General features: G+C 36.9%; 1 protein-coding gene across 14 annotated transcripts in view; it reads right to left on the minus strand.

Annotated features, from left to right (window-relative positions):
• Window positions 1-22,610, minus strand: part of Bmpr1b (bone morphogenetic protein receptor type 1B) — a 296,248-nt gene that overhangs the window by 150,248 nt on the left and 123,390 nt on the right. For 4 of the 14 annotated variants that reach the window (XM_029560242.1, XM_029560244.1, XM_029560241.1 and 1 more), the window contains one exon: window positions 22,129-22,222. The exons of 4 other annotated variants lie outside the window; for them this stretch is intronic. The gene's annotated coding sequence lies outside the window, so the exon portion shown is untranslated. 6 more of the 14 variants (XM_029560247.1, XM_008826188.3, XM_017796393.2 and 3 more) reach the window with 5 other exon arrangements.

The following is a 22,610-nucleotide window of genomic DNA, read 5'->3' on the forward strand; positions in this document are numbered from 1 at the left end:
ATGAAGGTAGGGTCTGAGAGGAGTTGGAGAGGTGGGTGGAGAGGCAGTCAACTGTGATCAAAATACCTTGTATACATGTATGACATTCTCAAAGAAAAAAATGTAAAAATATATTTTGCAAAGAAAAGATAAGGAAGTAGGATGAAGAAAGTCTAAAGAAAAATTGTGATTGAAAAACTACTGTTATTTAATTTTTCTGCTTATGCAAATATGAAATAATTAAATATGGCATGCTTCACATCTCAGGATATTGTTTCATATTGACATTAAGTATGTTACATATAAAATGAATGTGAGAATTAAATAAAACTAAGAAGATGTTAATATTAAAAAAACAAGATTGATCCATGGACACTAAGTTGCAGTTAGAAGCTCTGAGGTGTTACTGAATATATGTTCTGATGTGACCATAGAAAACAATATTGAACAATGTATTTTAAAAAGCTAGAAGAGTGGGGACTGGAGAGATGGAGGAGCAGTTAAGAGATCGAATTTGTCTTGCAGAGAACCCAAATTTGCTTCCCAATACCCAGGTCACAACTGTCTGTAACTCCAGCTCCAGGGGATCCTATACCCTCTTCTGGTCTGTGCCTTCAACTATACTCATATGCATAGACCCCCCACCCCCAAAGACACATAACTGAAATAAAGATAAATCTTTTTTTAAAAAAGAAAGATAATTTGGAAGAATGGATTTTGCATGTTATCACAATAAAGAAATGATGGTTGAAGAAGTAAATACATTTACTCTGATTTAAAATGTATATAATATATACATGTATAAAAACATCAGACAGCAACCCATAAGTATCTTTTCTTTGGTTTTCACATATTGAATAAAGATAAGTTAATATTACAATAATAAATCGGTTTAGTACTTTTATAGCATATAGATTTTAGTGGTGGAAAATGCAGTCAGATATTTTGTAGGACAGTTCCACTGTTACTGTCTATTCAAATTTGAGTTATTTCTATAATTTGTATTCATTTTGTCACATATAAAATGGGACTGTAAAGCCTACTAGAGATTTTAATAAGAATAAATGACATGATGCAAGGAATGTAATTATGGCCCCTGCCACCACTGCTGTCACTGCCCCTCAGTGGGCAGAGGCTGGGTTCAGAATCCAGATGTGGATACTCGAAGTCACACATTAGTACTACCCTCCAGCTGGTTAGTGCACCACCAGAGTTATTTAAGGTCAGAGGAACCATCTATATCAAGAAATAATTCAAACCTGATCCACACACTAGTTCTTACCTATACAGGCATAAACGAAAGTGTAAGAACCTAGGGTTTTATGATACACATACACATTTAAAATGAAACATGAGGGGAAAGAAGCAGGGAGGAAGAGATGAGTTCACTGAATAACCGATTTTTGTCTTAGGGGCTGACGCTGGTACTGAATTGCTGGTTTCTTAAAGTAAATTTTCAAGGTGAAAACAAGAACTTTCAGAGAGAATTTACTTTTAAGGAAGGAGCCAGACTTGGGAAGTTAGGGCTGGTAACAGGACCACAGATTCAGGGACTGGTGTTTCTTGTTACAGCTTGATAAATGTACAGGTAACCCCTCAGACCTAAAGTGTGACCCCAGATAAAAGAGCTACAACTATAAAACACAACTCCATTGTCTGCAACAATGTAGGGACTAAGGAAACTTTCTGAAGATCCTCAAAATAAAAGCAAGTCACAGCAGGAAAGCACATTCCTTTTCTCACTTTGCAGACTGTAGACTCTCAGGGCCCAAACATAAAAGATTAGGATGCACACGAGCCCATGGCTCCAAGTCTACAAGGTTATCAACAGCAGCAGTAAAAACGGCATACAGGTTAACAGCAATGACTCAAAATACCAACACTTCCAAGCGGAAGGAAGCTGGCGGGGAGTGGGAAGGCACTAAAGATGGAAGACAGTTGGAGATTTAGTGAGCAAAGGTGATGTCCTTCCTAGACAGTGTAGGGAAAAGAAATCTGCAAAGGCAAACTCAAAGTCCTACACCTGAGCTGAAGAGCTAAGGAAATCGGAGTATTTCAAAGGCGAAAAGCTAGTGAGACATGCACACCCCCGACCACACTACTACAAGGAGAAAGTTAGGGCGCCCGCTGAGAAAGCAATACAATAAAAACATCTTAGCGATCACTGGCAAAAGAGCATGTTACATAGAAACTGAAAAAAAAAAAAAATCAAATTCTAAGTACCCACAAATCAAGGACCGTATTGATAAAAATTAGCTTGAAGAAAAGTTTTTTGCACAAAGATGGTGGAAAAATATTTTCCTCTAATTGTTTACACTGTCATAATTTTTATATGTTTAAAATAATCATAATTTAAGAATATAATCATTTTAAATATTCATTTCATTTCCAGTATAGCCATTGCTAATAAGGTATATATAATAAATATAATCAATGAAATATAAAATATTATCATTCATTGCCCCTTATATAGCACCCAAATCCTCTGCTCCTTTCTCTCCTGGAGAGTCCAATTCCTTCCCTCCCACTAGAGGTATTCAGTGTCCTTTCTTTCTTATTTTAATGATTCCATGAGTTTTTATTTATAGTTTGTTTACATGTATATGATTCTATTACAAATTTTTATTTGGGAGACTGGAGAAATGCTCAGTGGTTAAGAGCACTGGCTGCTCCTGTAGAGGACCCAGGTTTGGGTCTCAGCACCCATATGGAGGCTAACAATCATCCATAACTCCAGTTCTAGGGGATCTGACACCCTCATCTGCCATCCACAGGCATTGCACAACAGGGGTGACTTATAAACATTCAGGCAATACACTTGTACACATGAAATGAAAAGAATTAATAAAAACCATGTTATTTGGGTTTGCTTCTGAGTAGCCTGTTCAAATGGAATCATGGTGTGCATGCTGGTTTGTTTTTTGTTTTGTTTTGTTTTGTTTTTTTAACTTGCTTTAAGCCTTCAGCATTATATTTTGGAGATGCATATAAGGTGTGTGAATGTAGTTAGGGTTCATTAATTTTTATTATTGTACTGCACAAATACTATCCAGTTTATCCACTCTGTTCTCTTCACCTGTTTCCAATTCATTAAGTTATTATGTACAAAGTTACCTTTTTCAAAAGATACCTATATCCTGAGGGATCAGTAAAAATTTCTAGAGAAAACACTTGCAATGCTAGAATTGTTAAAATGAGAAAAGCACACATTTATGTTTAATTTCTATTCAATAATTCAAGTGCACCAACTTATACTCCATCATCAGCAGTGCATATGAGTTCCTGTTGCTTTGTATATACACCAATGTTTGGTATTTTTCAGACTTTTACATTTTTACCCATGTGGAAGATAAGGAATAGTCTTTCAGGATAGTTTTAATTTGCATTTGTTCATTACTGAGTCTCATTTAGTTTTCATATTTATTGACCATTTAGATCTACACTTCTTGAAATTCTTAATTTTATTCGTTTTATTTTTATACTGATTTTTTAAAAAATCTTCAATATATTCTATGGGGCTGAAGAGATAGTTCAGTGGTTAAGAACACTGGTTGTTCTTGCAGAAGACCCGGGTTTGAATCCCAGCACCCACATGGCAGCTAACAACTGTCCGTAATTCCAGTTCCAGAGGATCCAATGGCCTCTTCTCTCCTCCATAGGCATTGCACGTCATGGGTGCACTTACCTACATGCAGGCAATACACTCATACACATAAAATAAAAATAATTAATGAAATATTAAAAAATTAAATCTTCAATATATTCTAAATGTTAAAACATCCATTACCTTTCTTTTTAAAATATCCTTGGATTAGCAGATTTCTTTATATTTTAAATTTATTTAACTTATTTATTCCTGATAGTTTGTCACAGTTATGTATTACCAAAGAAACTCTTACCCGTAACTAATAAAAACATTAATCTCTAAATCTGTTATAGTATTGTGTCTTATAACTACTAACTTCTTCAAACAGAATATGTTTCCAATTATGGTATGAGCTGAGTATGGATCAATTTTCATTTTGTACATGGATAACCAATCACTGATTATGGAGTCAGCTCTCATTCAGGGCTCCTCATACTTCAGGGAGCAAGTGCTAAGCTGGCTGGTGATGTTCCATGGATGAGGCCTCACAACTGAAGCAGCATAGCACAGCATCAAGACAAAAAGAGTGAAGGGGACTCAGAGGACAAGGCTTTGACAGTTCACTAAGTCCACATAGGCTTCCTGCCCATGATTCTTCCTTCCCACACAGTTTGAGATCTTCAGCAGTGTATTTGAACGGGCCTGTTGTCCTTACAAACTCTTTACTTATATACTAACACAGCTTGCAAAACCTTTAGGAAAATATGACTGCCACTCTACATTCTGATTAAGAATTTCTGTGTGATAACCCATTGGCTCTCAATCTAGACTCCCACATAATTCCATAAGCTCAGTATTGGCATTCTACCAATAGAATCATTAAATTCTCAGTTTTCAGAAACAGCTAAGTTAAATTTGTAAACTTTTCTCCATATTACATAAAATTCTCAGAATTTTTTAAAGGATTCACAGTGGTTACTCACACATTAGAACAGTGAACTTAATTACATATTTACTTCTTTCCAATCCCACATATTATAACTGAGAAGACCAAATTTCAGAACTAACAAGTAAGGTTAAAAGACTTGGATATTCACTGCAATCTCCACCCCATCCTACCTAACCTCTTGCATTTTAGCTTTCCCATGAATAAAATGCAGACACATACTCACTTTAAACACTTGTAAGAAAGACGAGGAGAAATACTCAGTATGAAAATTTTACAGTGTAAATATTCCACAAGAGCACTGATATATAATCATTTTAAATTATTTCCTCCAAATACAGGCAGAACAGTTATGGAAAAATCAACAGATCATTTCTTCACTTTATATTTGTATTTCTTTCATGTCCAATTTGTTTTAAAAAAAGCAACAAGTTTTTGAACTAGACTCAGAAATACAATTCATTTGTTCTGAATGTCATTTCCAGCCTTTCATAATTTCTAATAAATTATTAAATATCAGAGTAAGGCAAAGGTTAAACTACAAAGAGGAAACTTCATTTCTGAATTGTTAAAATATTTGTTTTTATAATAATACAATATAAATGTTATGCAATATTAATGTGATGCTGCTAATGAAAAAGATTATTGAATCTAAGTGAAATTTTAAAAAAAAATCTCTGGATGTTAGATGAAGATTTGAACTAGCTCAAAAACACTCTAGAATATACCCTGGATTTATCTGGAAGAACAGGCTTTCCTTAGTATATTTTTTTCAGTTTGCACAAACAAACCCTAAGAAAGTTACAACAGTGGAAATGTAATGAAATTAGAATAATATGCCAAAATGAAGATTACTCCCTGCTACGGTGGTATCCACAGGGCTTTCTCTCTCTTTAGTGAGTGGAGCTGGGAAGTTCTATTTAGACAGGTTCTACATTTGCACACCTTCTACACTGCTGTGTGACTTTGCACAATTTTAGGCATGTACAAGTATAAAAAAGTCAAATGGCTACTTTAAAAGACAGCTGTACCAAGATGTAAAGTCTGAGTCACACCTGGACTTCAGTGTTATCTCTTGTATTTCACAAACTGTAAAATCTAAAGCACTGTTGTTTAGGGTTCTTGAATTTCTATTTCCCTATCTTTGAAAGAGGAACTATCCAAATAATTTTATATCATTATTAAATATAATGATTAAATGAGACTGTTATATATAGAAATATCCATGGCAAAGTGTTGGCAAATGGTCATTAATTTAAAATTGTTCATTATAGAATGAGAGTAGATGACTTTATGAAAAATGCGAAAGAGTAATTGCACATTAACCTCTTACGATAAAAGTTTTTCTGACTTTCAGACATGCAATATTTCTGTTAACAGAAAGATTTTCTCCAAATTGCACAAAAGAACAATCTTCTGACATAAATAGGTAAAATATTGAAGACAGAAGGTAAGGGAAAAGTTGAAATTTTAAAGAATCAGGGAGTCGGGCTGTGGCTCTGTTGGTAGACTGTTTGCCTGGCGTACACAAGACCTTGGGTTCCATCCCCAGCACAGCATGAATCATCGTGGCAGCACGTGCCTATAATCCCAGCATGCAGGAGGTGGAGGAAGGAGGTTCACAAATTTAAGGTCATCTTCATAGAAAGTTTAAGCCAGCCTGGGCTACATAGTTCCCCAATCTTAAAAAAAATAATAATTTTTAAAAATCAGTAACAACGTGGTATCACAGATAACTGCCTAGAAAACAACACACATTTAAGAATAAGAAATAAATCCAAAAGAAAAGAAAAAGGGAGAAGAGGAAGAATACAACCAAGCGGGAGAGGAAGAGAAAGGAGGGAGAGAGGGACTGACAGACCGCTACGGGTGCATAGTCCCTGCGGTGAATGATTCTGAGCTGCAGAAATGCCCAACACGTAGCAGAAGGTCAGTGTGGCACGGAGAGGGGCACAGAGCAGGTGGCCAGCTGGGTGTGCTGCGAGCTATATGAAGTATTTGTAAACCAAGGTTTGATCTCAGATATGCTTTCTGTCTTTAACAGCATCAATTAATACCACCAATAATACACAGTTATTCAACAGAAACGTGTCTCACACTATTAAAACCTAATCAAAAAATTAAAATTGATTTACTATCTTTGCAAATCTCTTGTAGTTTTAAGAAACTGAAATCACTCTCATATGAACATTTGGAAATTGCCCTGTTCTTTTTTCTAGTTCCCTGTCTAGAACTTGTAATGCTAATTACTCTTGCCTTTACTTCTCCTTCACATTTCCTATTCATGATTCAAGGACTTTCTTCTCCCCTTAGAGACAAGAGTTATACAATTTAGGAGTCTTATAGATAGACCCACTAAGGGGGCACTCCAATTGCCTCAGCCTGCGTCCCTATTCAGCATGGAAGAAGCCAGAGTGGTCCACATCCCTATTCCCTATTGGCAATTTGAGTAATTCTTTCAGAGGATGGCATGATAGAATAGGAGGTAGGAATTGGCTAGGCAGTTAGGGTAAAAAAGATCCCAAAGAAATGTAGCCAGTTTCTTGGCTAAAAGTCAAAATGTCCTTGGGCCTCTTAGTAACCTAACTCTGTTCCAAAGGCCAAAAATGTCAAAAGTATTTGGGAGTTTGTATCTAATACTTAAAAGATTTTAGGGTTACCTCTTCAGAGGAGGGAATGTTGGAGGGGAGGGAGTAGACATGGATTTGATCAAAACACCTTATATGCATGTATGAAATTCTCAATAAGGTTTTTGTAAAAATTTTAAAAAAGAAACTGAAATCATGTTACTATGGATTGTCTATGACCTTTCTATCAGAAGAAACATGATGTGAACATGTTTCTCAAATGGACCACAAAGGCAGCTTCCTGAGGGAAGGATCCATGGCTTCATCAGGCTTATCTGCAACTCACATTGTACTTTGGAAGCTAACCCAGTCTATGTCAAACTGCAACATCACAGAAAAGAGACACTGCAGATCACTGTCTACATACACCAGTAATAATTGTAAAAACCTGCATGCAAAATACCAATGATGAACTCAAAAGAACATATACATTGTACATTGGTTCATTTAAAAAAAGTCAGAAACACACATTCAAAGCCCAAGAATTTCTTCAGTAGAGTGGTGTGTCCTGGGTCTTCACATTTACTTTTTCTATTATCAAATTGTTTGCCAACAAACTTATAAGAAACATAGAAATGAAATTCAGGGTTAATAAACTAACATTAAATTAATTTACTAATGAAGACAAGATTGCTGTGGAGGGAATTGGAAAAAAGATTTTTTTTTAAGTGAAGTGAATTTTGTAAACAAAAGTATTTACCTGAGAATTAATACATAAAATCAACCTGCTTATAACTTTTAAGACTGTTAATTACCACAGATATTAAGGCATAATTTTCTAAATAATGACACAAAAATAACCTGCTTTTTAACTAATTGCTATAATTTAATTCTAGACATCCCAGGGCAGGATTATAAAATAAACCTCAATGAACTGTAGCCTAATTGTCTGTAACAAAAGACAAAAAGGCCCAAGGGAGAAAAGTTCCATATTATCATTAAACAAAATTCCTTGCCTTGAGTCAAAAAGGGAAATAGAACAAATTATCGCACAATAGCCAAATACATAAAATATTAACACTTCAAGCAGTGTCTTTTTAAGTAAACGTCCACATACTATCTCCCCTACATATATCTACAAAACAATGTTTATGAATCACATTCATTTGAGTTACCTGCTGTTATATAATTTCACATAACTGGATTGGTGTGTACATATTGAGTTCAAAAGAATACCAATAAATAGAGAATTTGATACCACAGTAAGAAGCCTGCATCTTTCAGCTAGGTAACTTAAAATAGATACGAGTTCAAAAGCTACTGCTGGTAAGTTAGTTTCACGTCTCCCCTGAACATAACTTACAGTATGGAAGCAGGCACCTGGTGGAACCGTCCCGCCCTGCTGACTGGCAGCTCCTTGCCCATTCTCCTGATAAGGCCATTAGCAAAGTGAGGACGGGAGAGGAGATATGCTAAGCTTAGGGGGAAAATTTATAAAAATGAATAACAGAATCCTGAGGCAATTGGATTTCTTTTTAGTTTATTTCAAATGAATAAGATTTTTTTTTTTCAATTTGAGATTCTGGTATCATTAATACTGATCTCAGATAACAAGAGGTGCTGTGTACACCAGTTCATGGACTTTCCTTTATATGTGAAAGCCTTTGCTCCTGAGCTCACAGGCGGACCCACACTGGGAGTTGCTTCACTGGGAATTCCTTCACATCGGACCCCTAAAGACCCAAACTTACATTAGTTATGGCAGAACATTATTTGCATGATTTCTCTATTCTGAAATACCTCCTTAAAAAGAGGAACTTTGGCGAGAGAAGAGTTTAAGCCATACTTATGACTATGAGGGGCTGAGCAAGTCAGTTCACCTTTTAGGGTCTCAGTTTCTAAATTCTGACAAAGAAAATAATAATTCATCTGAAAGTTTGATACAAGGATTAATAGAGTATTTACATATAGACACTGTCTCAGTTAACAGTGGCTATTATTTTTCATGTAGATGCATATATAGTGTGTAGTATGTGTGTGGTACATACATGAGAGTGTGAGGTGCATAAGGCCAAGCCTGCATATGGAGAATTGTTTTCTCACGGCCTTACTGCTTTGAGACAGAGTATCTCACTGAACAGGCAGCTTGCCTTTTTAGCTAGTCCAGCTGCCAGCGAACTCATAGGATCCACCTGTCTCCACAACACAGGGCTTGCAAGCACACACAGTCATGCCTGGCTTACTAGTGGCTATTATTAGTGTATAATTTCTCACAAAGATCAATTCCTACAAGGTCTGCTTTAGCATAAGCACTACACATATTCTCCTGACCACAGTTATTTCAAAAGGCACGCCACATCAAATCCAACACAACCGCCCTAACATGTTTCCATGTTTAAATCCCACTTAACAAGAAACATACTCTATTCCATACAGAGAACAATGTAAATGTCATGCAAATTGTAAAGTAGCACAGATTTAAAGGTGAACTCCAGGACCATGAAGAAAACATGGCATCAGAAAAAAGTAGAAAAGGAAAATGAGTCGAGTCAATAGAGGTATGCAAATAACTGGCTAATAAAGTCCTCTTGGATTACAGTGTTTATGAACAAAGGAAACGTTACTATTATTTCTGAATATAAAAGAACTTTCCAAATTTCAAAAGGGATGAAGAAAATTCTGATTACATTTAAAACTATATTTCAAAAGATAATTTTTATTTCAAAACACAGAATTCGAAATGTAAAGTAATGGAGAACATATGAAGTAGTTGCAACTAAAGGGTCTTCAAGGAGATCCAGTTGGGTGTGGCAGTGCACGCCTTCAGTCCCAGCACATGGGGGACTACATAGAGGGCTGTAGGCCAGCTGGGGAGACAGGGAGAGTCTGTCTCAAAAAACCCAAAAAGCTTTAAAAAATAATAATAATAAATAAGAACAGAGAACCTAAGAAGTATGCCTCATGTGTCTCAGTGGTAGACCGAGTAGACTCGATTCTTGGATTTCATCCAGAAAGAATGATTATAAACCAAAAAGAAAACTGTGCCATCTTTAAGCAAGAATAAGTAAATGTAGGTAAATGATAAAGAAAAATCTACTAAATCCCCTCAAATTCAAGTTCAGTTGTAACTGAAGATATAAATAATATTAACTATCACTTTTTTATCATAGTAAAGATTGTTTTTAATTACAGGACTCTTTTATCCCTATGTATAGCTAAAAGCTACATAAGAAGAAACAATGCCAGATAGGAGATACCTTCCTTTGAGTTTTTGGCCACAGTGGCCAAAGGGACTCCCAGATAGTAACCCAGCATAGAACTGGGAAAATGAACAGCAGACCCCAATCTTAGCTAAAGGAATATTGACAACTGATTACTGCTAGATGAGGAACAGCTGACCTTCCTAAAACAAAGCCCTCTAGAAGGGCAAGTAATGAGGAATGGCTGGGGGTGCCAACACCACAGCAGACAGTATCAGGGAAGACAGAATAAAAGGGCTCTAGTAGGGGGGGCTATGGGAGGGTGCCATATGGGAAGTGAGTGTATAGATGAATAAGATTGTTTTGGATGTTCTGCATGATACACACACACACACACACACACACACACACACACACAAAACCAATCAACAAATTTTTTAAAAAAAGACTTAGCCAGGTATGGTGGCACAGGCCTTTAATCCCAGCACTTGGGAGGCAGAGGCAGGTGGATCTTTGTGAGTTCGAGGCCAGCCTGGCCTACATAGTTCCAGGATGCTGGGGTTACAAAGAGACACTGTCTCAAAAAAATAAATAAATAAATAACAAACAACAAAAGAAAGCCTAATATTTGAGAAGGAAGCACAAAAATTTACTTCATGTTAATTAAATCTACCTGATGATTTTATATCCCTACTCAGGTGTACGAGGATACACATGTAACCGTGACTAGTAATAATCAAGATACATAGAGATTAAAGACACATGTGGAAACATCTAAGCATTAGTAGCATTAAAAATGTAAGCAACAGCATAATTTAAAATGAAATGGAGCTCTTCTTTAGAGGTTAAAAACTCATCCATTTTATGTTTTACAGGGTTTATACTGAGTTCAATATTGTATAACTGTATTAATTTGACTGTGAACCTAAAATTTACAGTCACTTTTGAAAGAGATGTATCCTTGCTCTGGAAATTGTTACTGAATATGTTAAAGCTGTAATGAATTGCTTCTTCTAATCATGTGGTTATTTAATTTGTTTTTTTTTTTAATTATAGATCTCTTTTTCTGGGAAGAATTTTGAAAGGTGTATATTTCAAACCCACAGTGAAAAGTAGCAATCCAATGAAGTGTGTTTACTCAAAGTTATGAGACTATTTTCACTGAGCCAGAAGTGTGGGAAAGAGGTCACTTTGATTTTGGTAGAAGGTGGACGACAGCGAAATCCATGGTCACAGGCTTAAGCTAACCTTCAGTTAAGGTTATTCCCTCAAAACCTTCTCCAGAGGTGGGCGTGGTGTCAGGAAATTGTAATTCCTGTACCCAGGAGGCTAAGATAGGAGGATAACAAGGTCACAGTCTACGTTATACAAGGAATTCCTATCTAAAAAGAAAAAGAAAAAGAAAAAAAAACCTCATTCACTTTTTTGAATACTTTTAAAAAAATTAATCGTGAAATAATGTATGTTGATCTTTCCACATCCTACTAACTCCCTCCACTTCCCCCAGGGAACCCAACAACCTATTTTCCCCTCCCAATTTCATATACACTATTATTATTATTATTATTATTATTATTCCCCAAGTGCAATTGGTGAGTATATACAAAAAATTATGGAAACATCCACTAGGGCCTGTGCAATTTACCAGTGGCCACATCCCCAAAGGAAAGTGTCACTCCCTCAGCAGCCACAAGCTCCCCAGCTGAGAGCTGCATACTCACAGTCACTTATTCTTATAAGAACTTGGCCTTATTTCCTGTGAGACTCCAGTCCTAGTCAGAAAGCCCTTCCTGTGTCTCTATCTTGTGGTATTTTTCCCTAGTTTCCCTCTAGCATTTTTAGAATTTCAGGTCATGCATGAAGATCCTTCATCCATTTGAAAGTGATTTTTATACAGGGAGAGATTCAGGAATCTGGCTAATTTTCCTATATGTGGATATCCAGTTTTCCCAGCACCATTTGTTAAAGAGACTGTTTTTGACAGTCTCTTTTCTAATTGAAACACCCAATTTTCTAATTGAAACACATAATATTTAATATTTAATTAAAGCTAGCATCCACTCATGAGAAAGAACATGTGCTCTTTACCTCTCTGGATCTGGGTTACCTCTCTCAGGGTGATTGATCATATTTAGAGCTTCTCCCCTTATTGACAGGGAAAGGGTTCATGGGAGGACAGAATGCAATAATACAAGGGAGATACAAAGGGTTAAATGGGGTGGGAATGGGATGCCAGGGCAGAGGACACAGTAAGGTGAGAGATAACTGTAAGTAAATGCCTTTTGAAAGAAGTCACATGAAAACCTAATACTATAGAAGACCCTTAAATATATGTATATATATATATATGGTTTAAATGTGGTTACTTTATGACAGGGACTCTGTGTCCTACCAGATCCCACAGGCTAACAAATAAAATGCCATGCACAATAGCAGAAATGGACTCCTTCTTTTGGAGTTGTTGAACATTTTGGTCCCATAGACCTTCATACAGTACTGGCTAATGCCATTGCTCTTAGCTACCCAACAGAACTTGACAGTAACACCCTATTGCTATATGCATGAGTCATAAAACAAACCAGGAGACATCAAGCTGGTACTGAACTCAAAGCTTCATCTCTACTGCCTACTTTTCATAGTACTAGAAGGTGCTATAAATGCTCCTGGAGAGGAAATGTAATCATAAACCTTATCCAGCTGTGAGCCCTGCAAGCTATAATAATGACTGTCCTCACAAGATATGTCCACTGCCGCAACAGTGGAGTGAACACTGTGGGAATAACCAACCACCTTCTGATTGGAATTAAGGCCCACTTCACAAGCTGGAGCCCATACCTGGCACTGTTACCTGGGCCAAGAATCTGTTGCTAGACTGGTCACAGACTGTAGGGAGAACCAACTACTTTCATTCTGCTGACTAGGGATAGTATTAAACTCCTAATGACTTATTCTTATGCCCATATATTAGTGCATCGCCAGCTCTCACCAGAGAAGTTTCTTCTTGCAGAAGAGGGCAATTAACACAAAGACACACAACTGTTCATCATGCAGAGAACAACACTGTGAAGAATGCTGAGCTCTAAATGGAACACCTATAACACACCCTCTCATTGCAAGGCTCAGGGATCTTTCAGGAAAGGGGATGGAAAGACTGCCAGAGCCAGAGGTGGTGGGTGGATAGGAGGAAACCATGTTGTCTGGACACCACATGACAATTGTATATGGGAATTCTCAGGAATTGTGGCACCATGCACAAGGCCTGTGCTAGCTCAAGTCAGTCGAACCCCAGCATGGGTGGGGGAGGTAGGCAGAAAGCCCCAGCCTTACTTACCTGAAGAACTATTGACAATTTGCTGTTGCTGGGAGTGGACGCCCTATAAGCTGACCAAACTTGAAGGGATAGACCTACACCCAAGAGTTTTTGGAACAAAAAATAAATTTGAGAGGTATTTACAAAAAGGAAAATAAGGTTTTGCTCCAGTGCTTATTATCTCTATCAAAAATCAAGTGGTTAAGGTGGTGGATGACCACACGGAAACAGTTTTCCAGACAGCTGGGAAGTTACTCATATGAACTCAAAGCAATGATAACAGCATGCACAAGACTCACGCAAGCTCAAGTCGGACAAAATCCAGGCACGGAAATGGGGAAGTGGGTAGGAAATCCCAGCCTTACCTGAGGAGCTACAGACAACCCATAACTGCTGGCAGAGGGAGTGCCAGTTTTCTTTAAGGATGTGACACTGCATAGGTTAACCAGGCTTCAGTAGATGGACACATGCCAAAGAACATTTGATGACACAAATCTGACTAGATAAGCCTCAATACATATGACAGAGCACATTTAATCTGATGGGAAAGATGTAAGAGGAGTGCAACCATGGGAAGGGGCCAAAGTATATCAAAATATAATGTGTGAACACGTCAAAAATTCAATAAAAATTTAAAAAGGAACAACAACAACAGCAGCAGCAGCAAAATTCAAGTGGCTGTAGCTGTGTGAGTTTATGTCTGTATCTTCCAACATAGTCTGTTGATCTATACGTGTGTTTTTGTGCTGGTACTGTGTTGTTTTCTTACTAAGGCTGTGTGGTATAACTTGAAACCAGGTATGGTGGTATCTCCCACATTACTCTTTTTGCTCAAGATTCCTTTGTTGATCCAGGGTCTTCTATGCTACCAACATGAATTTTAAGTTTAGTTTTCTACTTCTGTGAAGAAATGGCATTAGAATCTAGATGGAGATTGTATTGAATCAGTGGATTGCTTTTGGTAAAATAGTCATTTTCAAAATACTAATACTTCTAATGCATAAACATAAGAGGTCTTCCCATCTTCTAGTATCTTCTTCAAACTCCTTTTTCAGTGTTTTAAAGTTTTCATGACACTTTCTTGGTCAAGTTTATTCTAAGGTATTTTATTTTATTTGAGGTAACTGTGAATAGGATTGCTGCCTTGATTTACTTCTCAACATGTTTGCTATCAAATCACAGGAGGGATACTGATTTTTGAATGTAAGTTTTGTATCTTAACACTTCTTTTAAGGTGTTTATCAAAACTATGAGTTTTTTAAATATGATATCATATCATCTGCAAATAAGATTTCTTTGACTTCTTCCTTCCATGTTTATATCTATTTCTTCTTTATATTATTGTTCTGGCTATGACTTCAAGGACTAAACTAAACAATATTTGAAAATTTGAATGTCTTTATCTTGCTTTGACTTTAATAGAAATACTTTAAATTTTTCCTCATTTCATAAAAGGTTGGCTATAGGTTTGTCATGTATGTCTTTATTATCATGAGATATGTTCCCTCTATTCTTTTCAGAATTTTCATCACTAAAAGATGTTGGGGTATGTCAAAATGTCTTTTCTACTCCAGTATGGTGGCACATGCCTTTAATCCCAGCACAGGCAAGTGGCTCTCTGTGACATCAAGGCAAGCCTGGTCTATGTAATGACTTCCAGATGAGTCGAAGCTACAGGGAGACCCTGTCTCAAACAAACAAACAAACAAACAAAAAAAGCCTTTTCTACTGAGATGATCTTATGGTACTATGCTTGAGTCATTTATATGATTTATTGATTTGTCTATATTGAACCATCCCTGTATCTTTGGGTAGAAGCCAACTTGATGATGGAGTAAATGCACCCGTGTCATGCAATGCCAGGAAAATCAGAAGAGGGCTTTGGATTCGCCTGGAACTGGAGTTAAGGATGGTTTGTAGAGCCATGTGGGTGCTGGGAATTGAACCCGGGTCCTCTACAAGACCAGTCAGTGCTCTTAACCACTGAACCATCTCGCCAGCCCCCAAAGATATTTTTGATATGTTCGTGAATTCCGTTTTCAACTATTTTGAGATGTTCTGCATTTATGTTCATCGGGGATATTTCTTTTTCGCTGTTGTATCTTTATCTTGTTTTGATACCAGGGGGACTGAACACACTAATGAATGATGAACTGATCCTCATTGAAACCAAGAAAGAAATATTTTAAATCCTAGAATCAAATGAAAATGAAAACACAACATACCAAAACCTGTGGGATAAAATAAAAGCAGTCCTAAGAGGTAAGTTTATGGCTACAAGTGCCCAGAATAAAATCTCAGAAATAGTTCATATAAATAACACTATAACTTAGAGCCTTGGAAAAACAAGAAAAAAAAGTGACCCAAAATCAGCAGGCAGAAAGAAATAATAAAGAACAGGACAGAAATTAATGAAATGGGAAAAAGATAAAGAATCAATGAAAAGATAAACAAGGTTAACAAACCCTTAACAAACTAATCAAAAGAAAAAGAAGATCCAAACTGATAAAATTAGAAACAGATACCACTGTAATTCAGAAAACCCTACAAATTCAAAAAATACCTTTACAAACTTGTATTTACTGAATTAGAAAATCTAATGGACGGCTTTCTAGATGCATATGATCTACCAAAATTAAGCCAAGATGAAATAAACAATGCAAATAGATCTATAACAATTAGATTCAAGTAATAATTTTAAAAATCTTTCAACTAAGAAAACTACAGGCTCAAATGGCTTCACTGCTGAAGTCTACCAAACCTTCCAATCACTAACACCAGCACTGCTCCACACTCCAAGGAAGGGAGCGGAAGGGACCCTATACCAGACTCAGCTGAAGCTGGTGTAGCTTCTGAGGGTTTCATTTTGGTTCTCTCTTTTATCTTCTTTAGGCTTATCTACCACATATCCCTGTTACATAGAGAATATTTATAGGGCAGAAATGTGTTTGTACTATAAGCAAAACAGGACTACTAGGCGAGCTAGCAGGGTGTGCATTAGAAGAAAATATTTTAAATACGGTTATGAGTGGAAAAGTACTTCAGCTCACCTGAGAGCAGTAGCTGCTAGATTTAACTTTCAGGAACTAAGCAAATTATGCAAAGGAACCTAATACAATGCAAACCACAGAACTGAACAAATTAAGCTTTAAATAGAATACATGGAATCAATATAGAGCAAGTGCAACCAGATGAGAAAAGCCACAAAAATGAAATGCTGCCCTAAAATTAGGTGTTTCTTTCTTTTTAATCTAATTATTAAATACATACTTTCAAGCTTGTTGTTTGGCAGGTTTTGTTATCTATTTCTCAGAAATGTGCCATCTTTAACATAAAAGAAGTTTATGTTTAATGAATTCTATGCCACATATAGTTATAGAAAAACATGACTGGAAATGCAAGTTGCTAAAATTAATAAAGACAACTTATTTGATAAAATCCCTTATGCCTCATTCCAACCACAAAGATCTCTGACCTTCTCTCAATGGCAGTGGTGGAGTTTTGCCTGTTTGGCTTTACTATAATCCTTTACTATTGAGAAAAGTTTCGGTTTCTGTCCTCCTTGGATACTAGGAGTAGGTCCATTTACACATCAATGTTCAAAGCAAACGGCGTCCTCCCCTTCTCATATTATTTGATGTGCCAAAAATATCTATAAAATTTATAACAATAAACTTTCAGAAATGGCACATTCTCCAAATCAAGCTTACAACAGGACGGTTATGTGAGCAAAATGCATCTGAAAATAAATTTAATTGAACTATGGTCCATTTCAACTGATTAAAAAGTCACTGAATTTCCCTCTGAAAATACCAATCTTGTTTTCATTCCTCAGACAGATACAATCCAAGGTTAAGCAAACAAGAGTCATATTCAGTGTCTGGAAGAGGCTTGTAAGGTTTAAACAGCAGCGACAGCAGTGGCAGACCACACTAAGAAGTAAAATCAGTCAAAACAAGGAAAACTCAGTTGCTCTGATTGGTATGTAAAGCTTTGCATTCGTCAATGGTATACAGGCAGTTCAGATACTAAGTCCTTTATGCACTCTGGGTAAATAAAACCCAAAAACAAAATGAATTTATTTCTATTGAGTATAGAGCTGAAAGAAACAGCTGTTATTTCTCAACTACTTTTTTAAACACTGACTTCCTTTTCTTTCAACATTTCTATTTTGAGGAGTAAATTCGTCTTCTGACTTAAATGGAGTATCACCTTTCTTGCTTGAGAATTCTTTAGCCATGCTTTTATGTCATTTCCTTAAATCCCCAACTATCTCTGCAGCAGTGAACAAAACAGAAGGAATAGTTTAACAGCACAACTGGGAAGAACTCCACTCCGCAGTTCTCTCGGATTCATGAGGACAGACATATTCTCTTCTCAACTTCTCTGGGCTTTTTTGGAATGTAGGATGACATTCATTTCACTGAGGGAGCACTTTATTTATCACAGCATTCCACATGGCGGCAGCAGCTAAGTGATTATGTTGACAAATTTACCAAATTAATTGAGCAAACAATATCTGGGACAAAAGATTTTTAAGGCACTGTTATCATCTTTAAAGCATTTACTATCTTCTTGAGAGGAAATTCCTTCAATCAAACTAATCAAAGTTTTTGAAAAATATTAAAATAATAGAATTATAAAAATTATATGTGTGAGGGTTGGGCATGGTAGAGCACATCTTTAATCCCAGAACTCAGGAGGAAAAGGCAGGCAGATCTGTAAGATTTCATGGTCAGTCTTATCTATAAACTGAGTTCCAGGCCACTTGGAGCTACAGAGAGACCCTGGCTCAAAACCAAAAATGTATATGAGAAATGAATATGCTTCATTCAAGTTGTGGAATACTTACTTATAGATATTAGAAGAGTATAAAAGAATAAATTTTCTGTCTGGACATAACTAGTTTACGGTTTCACAGCAGAAGAAACAGAACATTGGAATCTGAAGCTCTGCTAGTGCTGAGAAAAAGTTGAAATGAGAGGCAAGTGGACCCAACAAGAAGGGATGACTCCAATGGGATTAAAACCCTGGGGAAAAGGATTTTTGATGGAGTGGGAACCCAAGCAATTCCAGAGGCAAGCACCACAATATGGGAAGTTTTGAGACGCTCAAGTCATATAGTTGGACTACGAATCAGGAAAAGAGGAATATTTTCATGGCCGGACAAGAAAGATGTAAGCAATATTCTAAAACAAAGAACGGATGATGAATATGGAACAAATGTGTCAGCTAGATCAGGAAGAGATTCACAGTACCAAGAAACTTGGCCTTTACTTAGGACAGTTAAAAGCCAGGGATGGAGGGATATTTGCAGAAAGATGATACATTCATCAAAGTGGACTGATTCCCCTAATGGTGTAGTAAATTGATGGATACCACAAAAAAAGACTAGGGGACAGAGAGGTCCACTAGGAAGCTAATAACGAACTTTTCAAGTCTAATGCACTATTGCATCAATATATGCTGAACACATACTGCAAAGGCTCCACATTCAGCTTTGTGATACATTTCTATTAAATGGCATTTAGAAACATGATAAACAACTAATGAAAATAAAGCCAAAAACAATATTGAGAAGGTATGTCAAGTCTTAAAATATTCAACTAGTCTTCAACCAAAGTATAACCGATTTTAGATATCATCAGCCACTATATAATAGTTTCTATTCTTTTTTCCCAAATTGAATAGAAAACTTTTTCTAATTTAGTGACTTACTTGCCTATTTTCTCAACAAGGTTTCAACCTAGTACTTCAAAAATAAATATATTAGAAGGAATTTAAAAGAAAACCTGAAAGAGGATAAAGCAGTATGATTGTTTTTTGTTGTTGTTGTTGGTTTTGTTTTGTTTTTTTTTTTTTTGGTCTTTTTTTTCCAGACAGTGTCTCCCTGTAGCCCCAGCTGGCCTGGAACTTGCTACATAGACCAGGCTGACCTCAAAGTCACAGAGATCTGCCTGCCTCTGCCTCCTGATTATGCTGGGATTAAAGGTGTCTAACACCATGTATTCTTGTACCATAAAAACAAAATAGAAGAAAATATGACCTTGAACATGACATATAACCCAAGGAGAGTAGCAAAGAAAAATTTATTGATGGTCTTAGTCAGTCAGTTACAATTTGTCCATTCTAGGTCAACAATAATGCATTTCAATAAACATTGTCAAAAATCCAAATCAAATCCATTCACAATCCATTCACAAGGCAGAATTTAAAACAAGTACAAAGGAAAAACTTGATTATAAAGACAAAATAACCATTAAATATTAAAATATACTTTAAGTCTATGGCACTAAGATGAGTAATTGACAAATGGGACCACAGGAAACTAAAAAGTTTCTGTACAGCAAAGGACACCATCATCTGAGTGAAGACGCAGCCTACAGAATGGAAAAATTATTTACCAGATATACATCTGAAAGAGGGTTAGTGTCTAGAATATACAAAGAACCCAAAAACTAAATACCAAGCCATTTAAAAATTGGGACATGAAACTAAATACAGACTCCTCTAAAGAAGAAATACAAATGGCCAAGAAGTATATTTTTAATGTTCATCGTCCTTAACCATCATAGAAATGCAAATTGAAACTGCTTTGAGATTTCACCTACCCAGCCAGGATGGTGAACACACACAAAAAAAATTACACAAATGCCAGCGTGAACATGGGGAAAGGTGAACACTTACACACTCTTGTTGGGAGTGCGAACTGGTGCAGCTTGTATGGAAATCATTGTGGAGGTTGCTCAAAAAGCTAGAAATAGGGGCAGGAGAGATGGCTTAGTGGTTAAGAGCACTGGTTGCTCTCTCAGAGGACCTGGATTCGGTTCCTATCACCCACATGGTGGCTAATACCAGTTTATAACTGGTTCCAAGGGATCCAACGCCCTCTCTGACCTCTACAGAGATGAAGAACATACATTGTGCACTTTCATACATTTAAGTACAAAATTCATACATATAAATTTATAAAACTTTTTTTAATCTAGAAATAAAATTATCATATGATCCAGCTATACAGCTCCTGGGCATATTCCAGATCCTACTACAGAGACACTTGCTCATCCATGATCATTTCTGCTTCATTCACAATAGCCAGGAAAAGGAAGCGGTCCACATGTCCTTCAACTGAAGATTTTGAAACATTTTTAAAATTATAAACATGCAGTTGGGCATAGTACCTGACACCTGTAATCTCCACCAGAGAGCCAATCAGAAGGATTACTATGTGGTCAAATCAGCTCCAACTGAGCAGCATCAGGCCAGTCATAGTAACACAGTCTCAGTAAGCCAAAAAGGAGATGCATGGAATCAGTAAAAGTGATACTGCACAATTGCTGGACTCATTTTCAGATGCTTACTTTCCATTCAGAGCTATTCCATCTATTGTTTTGAGCTGGATTATTCTGTTTTAGAATAAGCTGGCCTCTGCTTAGTAACCCTACAGAAATAGTGACACAATATTAACTATTCCGTACCTCTCTAACAGCCTATCATTTAAGCTCTATAGCAATATTAATATTACTTTTGTTTTCAACTTAAATATGTAGTTTAGAAAATCCACTGAAACTATAACCATCTCCTATAACACGGCCTAAAAATTTTGATGATCATGATGATGTTTACAGTTCTAAAATCTAAAAAACAAACAAGTAAACTCTCCCTAGATTGGTAGGTAATTTTTATATAGTTAATCCCATAAATCTAGTGAAGCAATATATTTACTTTCTGAACTAGAGGTAGTAAACATAAATATAAAAGAATATACATACCAGGAGTGTTCTATGAAGTACGTAGAAAGTGATGTCTCCTTCGGCACTGTTGCTTTCAGTGACAATCTGAGCTAAGCATGTGAACACACTATTGTGCTCATGGAACCCCGTGTAATGTACTACATGTGATAACAGAAATATACCAGCTTAATGTATAGCTGGAGATGTTAATATTATTTTAATGCTGAAAAGGAGGCATGGCTCATAGAAGTCAGTGAGTCCCCAGGACAAGAGACTCTCCTAAATTCTTGTCTTTGGCATCTTGTATTGAGAAGACTATTCTTCCTGTCACTCCAGGTTCTCTCTATCCCCAAAGGTAGCACCTATTTTATTTCAGTGTGCTGGTCAGTGAACTTTTATTTATTCAAACCCTATGTTGCCCACGCTTCCAGTTTCCACATTCTGACTCTATCTAGTAAGTACAGCTTTACAAGTTGATGTGACTTTTTCTGCTAGATTCCATCTCTAGACAACAAAACTTAACTGATTATAACGCTTTAATACCAATATAAAATTAAATGGGAGGTCCCCCACCAGCAGATCAAGTCTGGCAGCACGGACCACACTCGGGGCACTAGGACTGTCCACACATTCGAAACAGGCGTACACAAACCTGCACTGCCTCCAGGAGCATTCAGCAGCAGCAGGCTGCCCCTCCTTACTGCTTCCAAGTGCTCCACAGCCCTCTGCTCACCGGAGCAAGGCAGCTACCAACAAGGCGACGGAGCTTCCTGAGTAAAAGCGAGCCTGAACTAGCTAATCACTTACCTTCTCACTATGCTTGGCTTGCTCCTTTAACTTTTTGTTTCCTCTCTCGTCATAGCTCAGCGCCAATTGGTTGTGATTCAGCAGAAGTTTCAACCTGACAGAAAGAGGTTTTGTTTTGTTTTGTTTTTGTTTTTGTTTTTCCAGAAAAAACATTAGTAATTCACATTCCCTCCACCGTCGTCCTTCCTGCCTTGCCCTCTGTGTACGTGTTTCTCTCTGTCTCTCTGCAAGGCAGCTACGTCGTGGTCTATAAATATTGACCCTCACACTTGCTCAGAGCTTGGCTTGCTCATGGCACAGGTCTGTGTTACTGAACACCGTGGTAATACTCAGCAAGGTTCTCAGCTGCTCAGACAAAGCAGTGGATTGGCTCACTACCCAACACCCTGTGCCTGCCTGGAAATACCATTTCGCTGCCAGCTTTACAGATGCTACGGGCCTTTCCTGAGCCCCAAATTAGGCACAGAAGGGCAATTATGAGG

The sequence above is a fragment of the Nannospalax galili genome, unplaced genomic scaffold (genome assembly GCF_000622305.1).
Source record: "Nannospalax galili isolate Female #2095 unplaced genomic scaffold, S.galili_v1.0 scaffold189, whole genome shotgun sequence".
NCBI lineage: Eukaryota > Metazoa > Chordata > Mammalia > Rodentia > Spalacidae > Nannospalax > Nannospalax galili.